The sequence below is a fragment of the Lissotriton vulgaris genome, chromosome 2_1 (genome assembly GCF_964263255.1).
Source record: "Lissotriton vulgaris chromosome 2_1, aLisVul1.2, whole genome shotgun sequence".
Classification (NCBI taxonomy): Eukaryota; Metazoa; Chordata; class Amphibia; order Caudata; family Salamandridae; genus Lissotriton; species Lissotriton vulgaris.
In genome coordinates this window covers 191,512,380-191,524,386 of record NC_141687.1, presented here as the reverse complement: position 1 = coordinate 191,524,386, position 12,007 = coordinate 191,512,380, and positions in this window count along the sequence as shown.

Below are 12,007 nucleotides of genomic sequence, written 5' to 3'. Positions count from 1 at the left end.
TACAAGTGTTCAGTAGAACTTGGACGCCCCGAGATATTTTCCTTCCCGCAGGGTCTGAAAAAAGCAGACCTAGATTGGGTTAAGCTCAATTTTTTCAAACTTAAGACCTTGGAGAGAGAGGAAAATCAACTAACAAAATCCACGGTTAGAGCCCATTTTATGACAATTACCTGTATAGCCATTCAACCGTACCTTGCCATAGTATATATTCCATTTCACAGGTGGCTTCTGGTTAAATTCCGATTTAATCAGATTTATATGGTACTCTGTGATAGTCAGGGTTGGTTTAAGCCTGAGGACGCACCTGTATGTAAATGTGATAATTTTTCCCTTCAAAACAATATGCATCTAATGTTGTTCTGCCCTTTTTACAATATTCCAAGACAGAAGTATTTGGTACCTTTATTGAAAGGGAAAGCTTTCTTACAGGCAAAACCAGCTCTCCTGTATTTACAAATGCTAGAATCCCCCTTGGTGATGTTTAGCGTGGCAAATTATCTTGTTGCTGCTGTTAGGATTAGGAAGAGGAAATTACAAGTGTAACATTGTGGTCTGTGACGAATGTTAGTATGCTTCCCCTTTCTGTACATGACGATTTTTAATCTTGAAATTTTAAACTGTTTTAAAAAACTGTGTACATATATTGTTATTGTACTGTATGAATTTTTTTATGTATGTGGAATGTCTTTTAATTAATTTTAGCATGCTTTTATGATTTTTAACTAAATCAAATAAAGTGGTTTTTGACTTGACTTGACTACTGGGTCCGTGTGTTCATTATCTATGCATGATACTGCCTCTGGGCTGTACTACATTACATTGTGCTGTGGACAGCATATGCAACCATGATACCTCTGGTAGAGGAGAAAACTTTGGTTATGTAACTTTCACAGGCGGAGTGCTACTTTACAAAGTATGAATATTGATGAGATTAAAATGCGATGCAGTGCTCGCTACGAAATTCGTTTTATTATTTAAATTGTTTACTTACCTGTAATTATCCATATGCCGGTTTTTAGCCCTCTCCACCCTGCTCCTCCCCCTCCCCGCCTCCCTGCCCCACCGCAACTCCCTCCACGGCCCGCGGCTGTGCCTAATCATGGTATTATTACCAAAAGAATATTTTTTGTTAGGGTTCCCCTTTGAAAGTTCCATGCCACAGATTAGGCAAGTCACCTTGGGCGCATTGACTTTTTTCTTGCCCTCTGGGATTGAAAAAAACTCCCATACAATGTGCTACCTTGGCTTGTATGAGGTATTGTCTTCTGGCAGCCACCTTCTCCCTTCTTCCTCCTCTTCTTGACCACCAATGTAATGTTGTGGTGGTCCTCTTGATGGTGGTGGTGGTGGTGGTGGTGCAGATGCTCCAGCTGCTGCTGCTACTGTAGCCATTTTAAAGTACAGCATTTTTCTCAAAGATGTTCAAACATGTCTTCCTCAGTCAAAGGACAAAGTCAGAATAAGGAAAAAAAGTGGGGTCTTTCATCATTGGGAAAAAAAACTCCTGAACCAATGAAAAGTGTTATTTTCAGGTCACATGACCCGGGCTTTCATCATTTAGAAACCAAAACTATTCTGCACCAATAAAAAGTGTTATTTTTAGGTCACATGACCCGACACGCATACGCGACGTGCCCCCGGGCGCGCCCGGGGGCACCCCACGGGGAGCGCCACGGGGCGCGTCGCGTAAGCGCGTCAGATGATTACGTTGCGCGATCGTATTCGCTCGAGTATTTCTGGGTGCGCTTACGCCGTGCGTATCACGCGGACGCGGCTACGCGATACGTCATGATGTTTTTGTTCACGGCAATAACGCTAACGGGACGCTCACCGGTGCGCCACCCGGGGCGCTCCGAAAAAAAGCGCTTTCCAGTGCGCACACTGGGGCGCGCAAAGGGACCGCACCAGGGCAAAAAAAAAATGAATTAAAAATATACAATATAGGATTCATTATAAAAAATATTACATTTCATAGGTTTGAGGCCCTATATATAGTTAGGAATTAGCATTTAAAAAGCCTATGAAATTCACTGAAAAAACCATAGGTTTCACACCAGTTATAGTTAGGAATTAGCATTTAAAAAACCTGTTAAATTCACTGAAAAAACCATAGGTTTCACACCAGTTATAATTAGCAGGAAGTTTTACTCGCATAAAACCATTGAAATTCCCACGTTATAGTTAGTTGGACTCAATATAACTTGCGCGTGCAATGCACTGCTGATGACGTCACATATTACATCACTCATGACATGGTCAGTGACATCACTCACACAGTGATCAAGCGCTCTGTGAAGCGCGAAACGCGTTGTGATGACTGGGAGCACCATAGCTGAATAAATCACCTTTTTTGCACCAAGTCTGGGTTCGTGTCCGTATTTGCAGCCTCTTGAAAAAGCCTGCGCCGTACCGGATTATTCCTGGAATATATATATATATATATATATATATATATATATATATATATATATATATATATACCAATAAAATATAATCTTTAAAAAATAAACTGTTTTAATTAAATAGAAATAGTAAACAACTTTAAGTTCTTAGAATTTAGTAAACAATATTTTACACATTAAAAACATTTTAAATACAAATAATATCATTGTAAATAAAGAAAAACGTAATAATATAAATTATAACAATATAAAATAAATTATAAAATATAGAATTCAATAATATACCATGCCCGCTACAAGTTATACAAAACTAGGCAAACTATTATAGCAAATATATTTAAAACATACTATTCCCACTTCACACGACGCAAAAATAATAAAACTAAGCAAAATTTACAAATCTCCCTCCAGTAAATGCCACAGTAATTACAGTGTTTCATTGTGGAAAGGTAATATTTCCTATAACCATTCCAGCCAGTGCAACAGTAGGTAAACTGTTGGAATGCAGAGGGGTAGCTTGTATTATTCCCTCTTCAGTCAGTACAACAATAGGGTAAGTATTGGATAGCAGGGGGGGTAAAATTAACTATACCTACTCCAGTCACTACAACAGAAGGGAAAGTGTTGAATTGCAGAGGGGTAACATTTACTATTCCCAGTCCAGTCAGTCCAGCAGTAGGGAATGTTTTGGATAGCAGAGGGTACAAATGTACTATTCCCAGTCCACTCAGTCCAGCAGTAGGAAATGTGTTGGATAGCAGAGGGTTCGAAATTACTATTCCCAGTCCAGTCAGTACAACACTAGAGAAGGTGTTGGATAGCAGAGGGGTAACCTTTTCTATTCCCACTCCAGTCAGTACAACAGTAGGTAAGGTGTTGGATTGCGGAAGAGTAAAATATACTATTCTCACTCTAGTCAGTAAAACAGTAGGGAAAGTGTTGGATTGAGGAGGGGAAAATGTTACTGTTCCCACTACAAAAAGTGCAACATCAGGGAAAGTGTTAGCTAGTGAGAAGATAGGATTTACTATTCCCACCCCAGTGAGTACAACAGTAGGGAAGGTGTTGGATAGCGGAGGAGTAAAATATACTATTGCCACTCCAGTCACTACAACAGTAGGGAAAGTGTTGGATTGCAGAGGGGTAAAGTTTACTATACCTACTTCATTTAGCACAACAATACAGAAAGTGCTGGTTTGGAAAGGGGTAACATTTACTATTCCCATTCAATAAGTGCAACAGTAAGAAGAGTTTTGGATTGTGGTGGGGTAAAGTTTATGATTCCCACTCCAGTTAGTCCAACAGTAGGGAAAGTGTTGGTTTGCAGAAAGGTATAATTAACTATTCCCACTCCCATCAATAAAACAGTAGGTAAAGTGTTAGATTGCAGAGGGGTACAATTTACTATTCCCAATCCAATAAGGGCAACATAAGGGAAAGTGTTGGATAGCAGAGAGGGAAAATGTACTATTCCTATTTCAGTAAGTGCAACATTTGGGAAAGTAATGGATAGCGGAGGGATAAAATTTACTATTCCCACTCTAGTCAGTACAGCAGTAGGGAAAGTGTTGAGTTGCAGAGGAATAAAAGATAATATTCCAACTCAATTCTGTACAACAGTAGGGAAAGTGTTGGATTGCGGAGGGGTAACATTTACTATTACCACTCCAGTTATTACAACAGTAGGTAAAGTGTTGGATTGCGGAGGGGTAACATTTACTATTACCATTCCAATAAGTGCAACTGTAGGAAAAGTGTTGGATTTCAGAGGGGTAAAATGTACTATTCCCACTCCAATCAGTCCAACAGTAGGGAAAGTGTTTGGATTGCGGAGAGGTAAAATGCACTATTACCACTCCAGTCAATACAACATTAGGTAAAGGGTTGAATTGCAGTGGGGTAAAATGTACTATTTGCTCTCCAATAAGGGAAACAGTAGGGAAAGTGTTGGATAGCAGAGGGGTAAAATGTACTATTCCCATTCGAACCAAATTAATAGTATGGAAAGTGTTGGATAGCGGAGGGATAGAATTTAATAATCCCACTCCAGTCAGTACAACAGTAGGGAAAGTGTTGAGTTGAGGAGGGGTACAATTTACTATTTCCACACCAGTCAGTTCAACAGTAGGGAAAGAGTTGATTTGCGGAGGTGTAAAATTTACTATTCCCACTCCAGTCAGTGCAACATTAAAAATAAACGAAATATCTTAAACAAAGCAATATTATTTCATAAACAATGGAAATAATGAAAAATATAAATGTTGGATAACAAATACAAATATATTTAATATTACATTTTTTTAAGAATAAATACATATTACAATGTTAAATATATATCACATATACCTACAAATATCATTATATATAAAATACAAAAATAATTTTCATATGAATAAACATTTTTATTTAGAAAGTATTAACCCAAAAATATTTATTACATACATTTTATTTATTTACTTCCCACCCTATAACCCCACAAAAAGTAAACATGCACCTAAAACGTAGCTTAAAAAAATGATATTCACTATTAATTTAAAAATCAACAAACCAATTATCAATAATTAAATATAACATTTAAATAAATGATACCTAATGTGTTTTCCACAATATACCCCCATAAAGTGCACAACCCACTCATACAATGTAACTGAAAATTATTTAAATTATTAAAATATTTATTTATCCAATTATTAATTAATAATATGTAACAGATAGTTATTCATTACTTAAAATTAATTTACTTTCCACCCCATAGTCCTACAAAACCTACAACCCACATCTAAAATCTATAACAATTAATGTAACTGCACAATTCCCAGAATTAATTATCAATTAAACAAATATCATTTATTAAAATGAAAAATGTATTAACTTTCCTCTCTTCACCTCTGAAACCCGCAACCCACACCTAAAATTAAACTGAACAAAAAATGTATTGCACAAATAAAATAATTTATGAATAATTAAATAATTAATATTAATTAAAAACTAATTAATAATTAATTTAAATTAATTTACTCCCCAACCTTTACCCCTTTAAACTACACAACCCCCAACTTAAAATAAATAATTAAAGAAGTAACATAATTATCAATTAATTAATATGAATTAACACCAAATTATTAATTAATTAAAAATACTTTTCTTCCCAATCTTGACCACTGTAAACCCCACAACCCGCACATAAAATTTACATAAAATTAATAGCATGATTAACATAATTAAATATCACTAAAATAAAATATTATTAAATAAAAAATAATCATAATTTTTTTATAAATAAATTACTTCTCACCTTATACCCCTATAAACCTGCCACCAGCTACAGAACTAAAAACACATTTCATTAAATGACATTGCATAATACTACAATGTTTGCAAATATTTAAATAAACATAAACAATAATTAAAAAATAAAAATTGCATCAAATACATTTAAAATATTCACTAAAATACATAATAATTTAAAAATGATATTTTCAACAACTAAATTTTTGCAAACGATATTAATGACTTACATTTTTAAAAAATCGATATTACTTACCATCAAATTGATATTCTTGACATCGATATTTTTGCTGACAATATTTCCATGTCACGATATTTTAGACTCGATATTTAGGTATGGCGATATTTTAAAATCGATTTTTTGTCTGAGAACTAACCATACAATGAAGCATGTTACTCTCTTTTGTCTTCTTGATTCCATGTCGTAGTCTGGAAGAATACATTTTTAACAAAGGAGGGAGGGAGAGGGAAAGTGGATTCGGTCTCCCCTGGCAAATTATATAAACAAAATAGAATACACTCTAGTGGTGGTAGTGGTCCCTACAGTGGTGGGGAGCACACAGTGTTGTGTAAAATACCCCTCTGAAGGACTGGGTTCTGCTAAGACCCAGCGGTGCCAGGGATAACCCCTAAAACCTTCGTGGGTAACCTGTTCCGGCGTACAAATGACAGAGACACGGGACACTTCCTTCGGCGTCAAAGATTCGAGGTTTATTACTGCAGGGAACACAGAAGTCACAAGAAGTACAGCATGTGTAAGTTTGAAGAGTCTGATTCAACTTGCCTCTGTGGGTCGCTCCTTTTTATACAGTTTTCACGCATAAGATAACACGGTACACAAAGGTTTATAACTCGGTTCCCATCGTAAAAACCATAAGGGGTTACTTTCATGTAATCAAGGCCCGGAACATAAGTACAGAAATGTTTGGAAGTTCCCAACTGTAAAAGCCCATCTTCCCACCATTAGTACATTCCAATCAGCAGTAAACAAATCGAGGAAGGGACAGAAACAGGTGCAGAGGAAGACAGAAACAGTGGGGAGATCGGAAAGGGTGTAAAAGGGGTGGTATCGGGAAACACGAGCTGCAGGCATCAAAGGGGACGTGCTTAATAGATGCACAACTAAGACAATAGAGCGGCACAGCAAGATGAGCCTCGAGCGGGGCCATCTGCCTTACAGTGCCATCCCCCTCATCATAAAGACATTTTCAAAGGAAACGTGTCTTCCGCAAGAATTTGGGAATCCCAGGGTCGCGAAGCGGACAGCGTCCGTTCGCTGGCTACTTGAGGGCAAGAGACAAAATGGATGCCGCATCTAAGATGGAACCCGTGGGCTCGGATGTAGAAACCCACGAAACAAACGAACGGTTTAGGCTAGCACAGCGAAAACGCGTACACCCACTAAACTCATCATTTACGGTTCATAGATACCAGACTCGACCATATTCGTGCGAGTCGAAAACACCACTTACGATCGTCACGGAACCTCAGACGCTCCTTTTGCCCTCATGTAGGCAAGCACTAGTCGGAATCATACTCGATATTCATCAGACCATCCAGATGCTGCTGTAACATAATTCTATCCATCAGAGTTCCTTTGGTAACAGGCGGCTGCCTTATACACGTCGTAGCACAGAGGCCACATAAGGCAGGGGCACACTGCACACAAAGACAACACGTGAACAGGAATGCCACAACAGCCCCGATGATCATCAGAATTTTCCAACCCCAAGTCGACATTAGGCCCCAAAACCACCCAAGTAGCGTCCAATCCCCTACGTCCACGTGTATGGACTCGGAGATCTTATGCAACTTCGAAATGGCTTGATAGACAGTCGGAGCGTTATCTGGAATGAAAATACAGCAGCTCGAATGGATCACCTTACATACTCCACCTCGATCTGCTAGGACAACGTCTAAAACCATACGGTTTTGTAACGTCATAAGCCTATCCGCCTGTAGCTCTGCTGTGATATTACCAAGGGCACTGGCAGTGATATTAGCTGTCGATTCCACCACTCGGGTCAACTGTCTCAGGTTCCTACTATTGACCATAGGTCCCCAAAACGGAAAGAAACCCTTGAAAAAGTCTCCTGCCTCTTGACCGGCAGTGTCCTCTTCGCTAATCACGCCCCTCACAATTCGAGTCTTGTGGTAATCGGAGGCGACTGTAAAAGTCGGTGGCAACAAGTTTGCAATATAACATGTGCCCGCAAAGTCAAGGGGCAACCATGTATATGCACGATCATAACAGACAAAGTACGTACCCTTGGCAGTCAGAAACACAGGGGAAGAGAGCATCGGTAAGACGTACGTCTCAGGGCAAGCACTCTCTCCAAGATGTGCTCTCGGGCTTCGGCCACAACCTTTTAGACAGAAATTACCAAGGTGGGGTACGATCCATATTGGAGACGAGCTTTTAAGCTGTCTTTCACCCACGAGCGCACTATACTCAGCCTCACTCAGATCCTTGTAGGCTCGCACCTCTTCCTCTGGGATGAGCGACGGCTCATAGATATCCCTATCTAAATCAGCAATCGCTATGGCCAAAGGCTTGTGGTACGGACCTGGAACAAATTGCGGAGGACGTGGCTCTCTATTGGGGTAGGAATCTAGTGCACTTCGAAACATTGTTTGGAATGCTCGAGCTGAACTCTGGGAACTATAAGGAAGAACCAAGTATGGAATTCCCTTATCGGTGGTATGTGGCATTAACCCACACACCCAACAATTGGTAGTGTTAACCACCAACTGATGCTGATGAAGGAGCTGAACAAAGGAATTATTCATAAATTCCGCACGTCTGACCTGCTCGTGTTGAGGTAGGATGTGGAAGGAATGAGGAGAAACAGTGGACGGAGGTTTAGGTTCAGAAGAAGGGGTAGGTGAGGCAGAAGGCGAGAACGACTGTATCACCTAGTACACCCCACCCACCAATAGCGAAGAAACAGTTAAAAACAGAAGGAACACTTGAAACATGAAGCATTTTGTACGAGTAATTTGCTGCAACTTAAATCTTTGAGCCTGAGCTTTTTCCAAATCCACCAGCTTAGAGAACACCATCCTCTAAAAACGTCCGCAACGTTTTTGACGCACTTCGTTCTGGGTAGCAGTAGTCAATCCCCAGGAGTTCCCAGGAACCAACGGCCTTCAACCTAGTGTCAAGACCTACTAACCAGAAGGAAGTACCCGTGCGGCCTTACGGTCCACCCGGATGTAAGGTATTTTTATTTACAAATATATATACAAAATCTCCTAGCTGTAGAAACAAAACACATATATGGAAACAAGCTCACAATATTACAAAAACCACAATTATACGAGTGTGTTCAGACTGAATGGTGTCAATGGGGTAACGTAGATGTCAAAGGGGAAAGCAAAAGCTTTTATTAGTCTCTGGTATTGGATCGCAGAAAGTAGCGGCTTTTCCCAGGACGTGTCTGTTCGTCAAAAAACTGATCCGATGGTGGGACAGAGTTCTGCTGATCAGTCAATTGTTCAGATCTTGAGCTTTTTGATGGAAAGTGTTCAAAAATGTCGTTCTGCTGCACTGAGGGCTCTCCAACAGGCTGAGCGTCGCTGAAAGGGACGAAAGTCTGCACAGTTTCCGTTTCGGACGAAGCAATGCCCTTCCTCACCCACGAGTCTGCTGATAAAGGTATAGGTACCTTTTTAGTATGGGTGGCGTGCACCCAATTTTTCCGACCTTCCAAACGAACAGCAGTCCTCGTGGCAAGGAGCACTTGATAGGGTCCAGTAAAGCGGGGTTCAAGATTACGCTTTCGTCCGAAGTTCCGCGTTACCACCCAGTCCTCGGGCTGGAGCTGGTGGCCTGGACCCTCCGTCTGCGTCGGCAGTGCTTCAAAGACCTGTTGGTGAATTAACCTCAGTTTAGCAGTCAGATCATGCAGATAATCGATCAACATTGGGTACTCAAGATCAGAAAACACACCAGGCCTAGGGACCCCCCAAACATTTGCAGGACGGCCGAACACTATTTCGTAGGGACTAAGCCCTACTCGGGAGTGTACAGTCGCCCTAGTTGACAGAAGAGCTAGAGGCAAAGCGTCAGGCCACGAAAGACCAGTCGTAGCCTGAATCTTCGCCAACTTCAATTTGAGCGTGCCATTGTACCCTTCAACCAAACCCGCTGACTGAGGATGATTGGCGCTATGGAATTTTTGAGTAATTCCAAGGCCCTTACACACACTCTTCATCACACTCCCCACAAACTCACTTGCGTTATCAGACCATACAATCCGTGGCATTCCATACCGAGGAAAGTATTCCTTCAGTAGGATTTTCGCAGTGGACAAAGCAGTGTTATCTTTGAGAGGGTAAGCTTCAATCCATCGGGAGAACGCGCAAACCACAACTAAAACGTACTTCAGGTTATTGCATCGCTCCATATGGATGAAGTCTAGCTGAATCACTTCAAAGGGACATGAAGGGGGAGCAAAATGGCCAGGAGGTGTAGGGGTTCCCTTTCTAGGGTTGTACATCATACATATCATATAATTCTTAACCAATCTCTCAGCACACCTTGTAATACCATCATTCTTCCATACCGGGGATAACAACTTACAGATACCTTTCGCACTAATATGTGCTAAACCGTGTGCCATCGTCACAACAGCCAGTACATATGCATCTGGCAACATCCATCTCTTATGCTCCGACAAATCAATCCAACAACCATTCGCATCCAACTTTCCCGTACTCTCTTTCCACTTCGTCTTTTCAGTCTCTGTGGCCTCGTTCTGAATCGCTTTCACACTCTCAATAGTGTCCTCACACATACCAGCTTCTACAGGCCACCTTACCGAACTCGTCACATACATTCTCGTGCTAAGGTTCCGGGCAGTCTCCTTAGCAGTCTCATCCGCAAACGCATTGCCACGACCAACATCATCCGTCACCTTACGGTGCGCACTACATTTAACAATCGCCACCTGCTCAGGCAATGTAAGCGCATCCAAAAGATCATTCACAAGCTGTCCATGCTGAATCTTAGTGCCATGCGACGTCATAAAACCTCTCTCTAACCACAATCGTCCGAAACTATGTGCGACGCCAAAAGCATATTGGCTGTCGGTAAACACATTCACCCGTTTCCCTTTCGACAACACACACGCTCTAGTCAAAGCAATCAGCTCTGCTGCCTGAGCAGAATTCTGATTCAATCTTGCAGCTTCCACAACCGTACTCAATGTTACCACAGCATATGCAGTCGTCACATCACCATTCGGCAACTTAAAACACGACCCATCCACATACAAAGTCCCGTCGGGATCTTTCAAAGGAGTATTTTTCAGGTCCACACGACCCTTTGTTTCCTCCTCCGTTCGTAAGTAGCAGTCGTGAGGTGCTACTTCATCTGATTCCATACTGATTGGCAACAAAGTAGCCGGGTTCAGGACATTACAGCGTTTTATTTGAATGTGACTTGCCAAAAGCGTCAACTCATAACCAGACAACCTTGCACTCGTCAAGTGCTGAGTTTTCGTACGATTCAAGAGAGTGTCAACTGCACGCGGAACCATCACCGTAAGCATATTATCCATGACCAATCCTGCAGATTGTCGGAAGGACACCGCGGCTGCCGCTGTTGCCCTCAGACAACTCGGCAATGCTCTTGCTACTGGGTCCAAGGTCGAGGAAAAATATGCACATGGACGCTGCTTACCGCCGAATTGTTGCGTCAAAACACTCAACGCACAACCTTCCCTCTCGTGAACGTATAGTGTAAACTGCTTACTGTAGTCAGGAGTACCTAACACAGGAGCCGAACACAACGCGTCACGCAGTTCAGAAAAACTTTTCTGACATTCTTCCGTCCATGGCAAAGGAGTTGGAACATCCTTGCACGTAAGAGCCACCAATGGTTTCGCTAGCAATGAAAAATTTGGAATCCATTGCCTGCAGTATGACGTGATACCTAAAAAGGCACGCACATCTCTCTGAGTTGTTGGCACAGTCATTCGAGCAATCGCTGCAATTCTTTCTGGGGTCAACCTTCTTCCCTCCTTTGACAATAAGTGACCTAGATAGGTTACTTCTTGGCAACAATATTGTAATTTAGAAGGTGACACCTTGTGATGTAAGTCACAGAGATGTTGCAACAACAACACCGTAGCAATTCTGCAAATGTCCTGAGTATCTGCAGCCACCAATAAGTCATCGACATATTGGATTAAGGCCGCACCGGCCGGCAACGCAAACGCATCAAGTTGACTCTTCAAGGCTTGACTGTATATCGAGGGACTCTCACAGTAGCCCTGAGGAGCACGTTTAAACCTGAAGCTGCGGCCACCAAG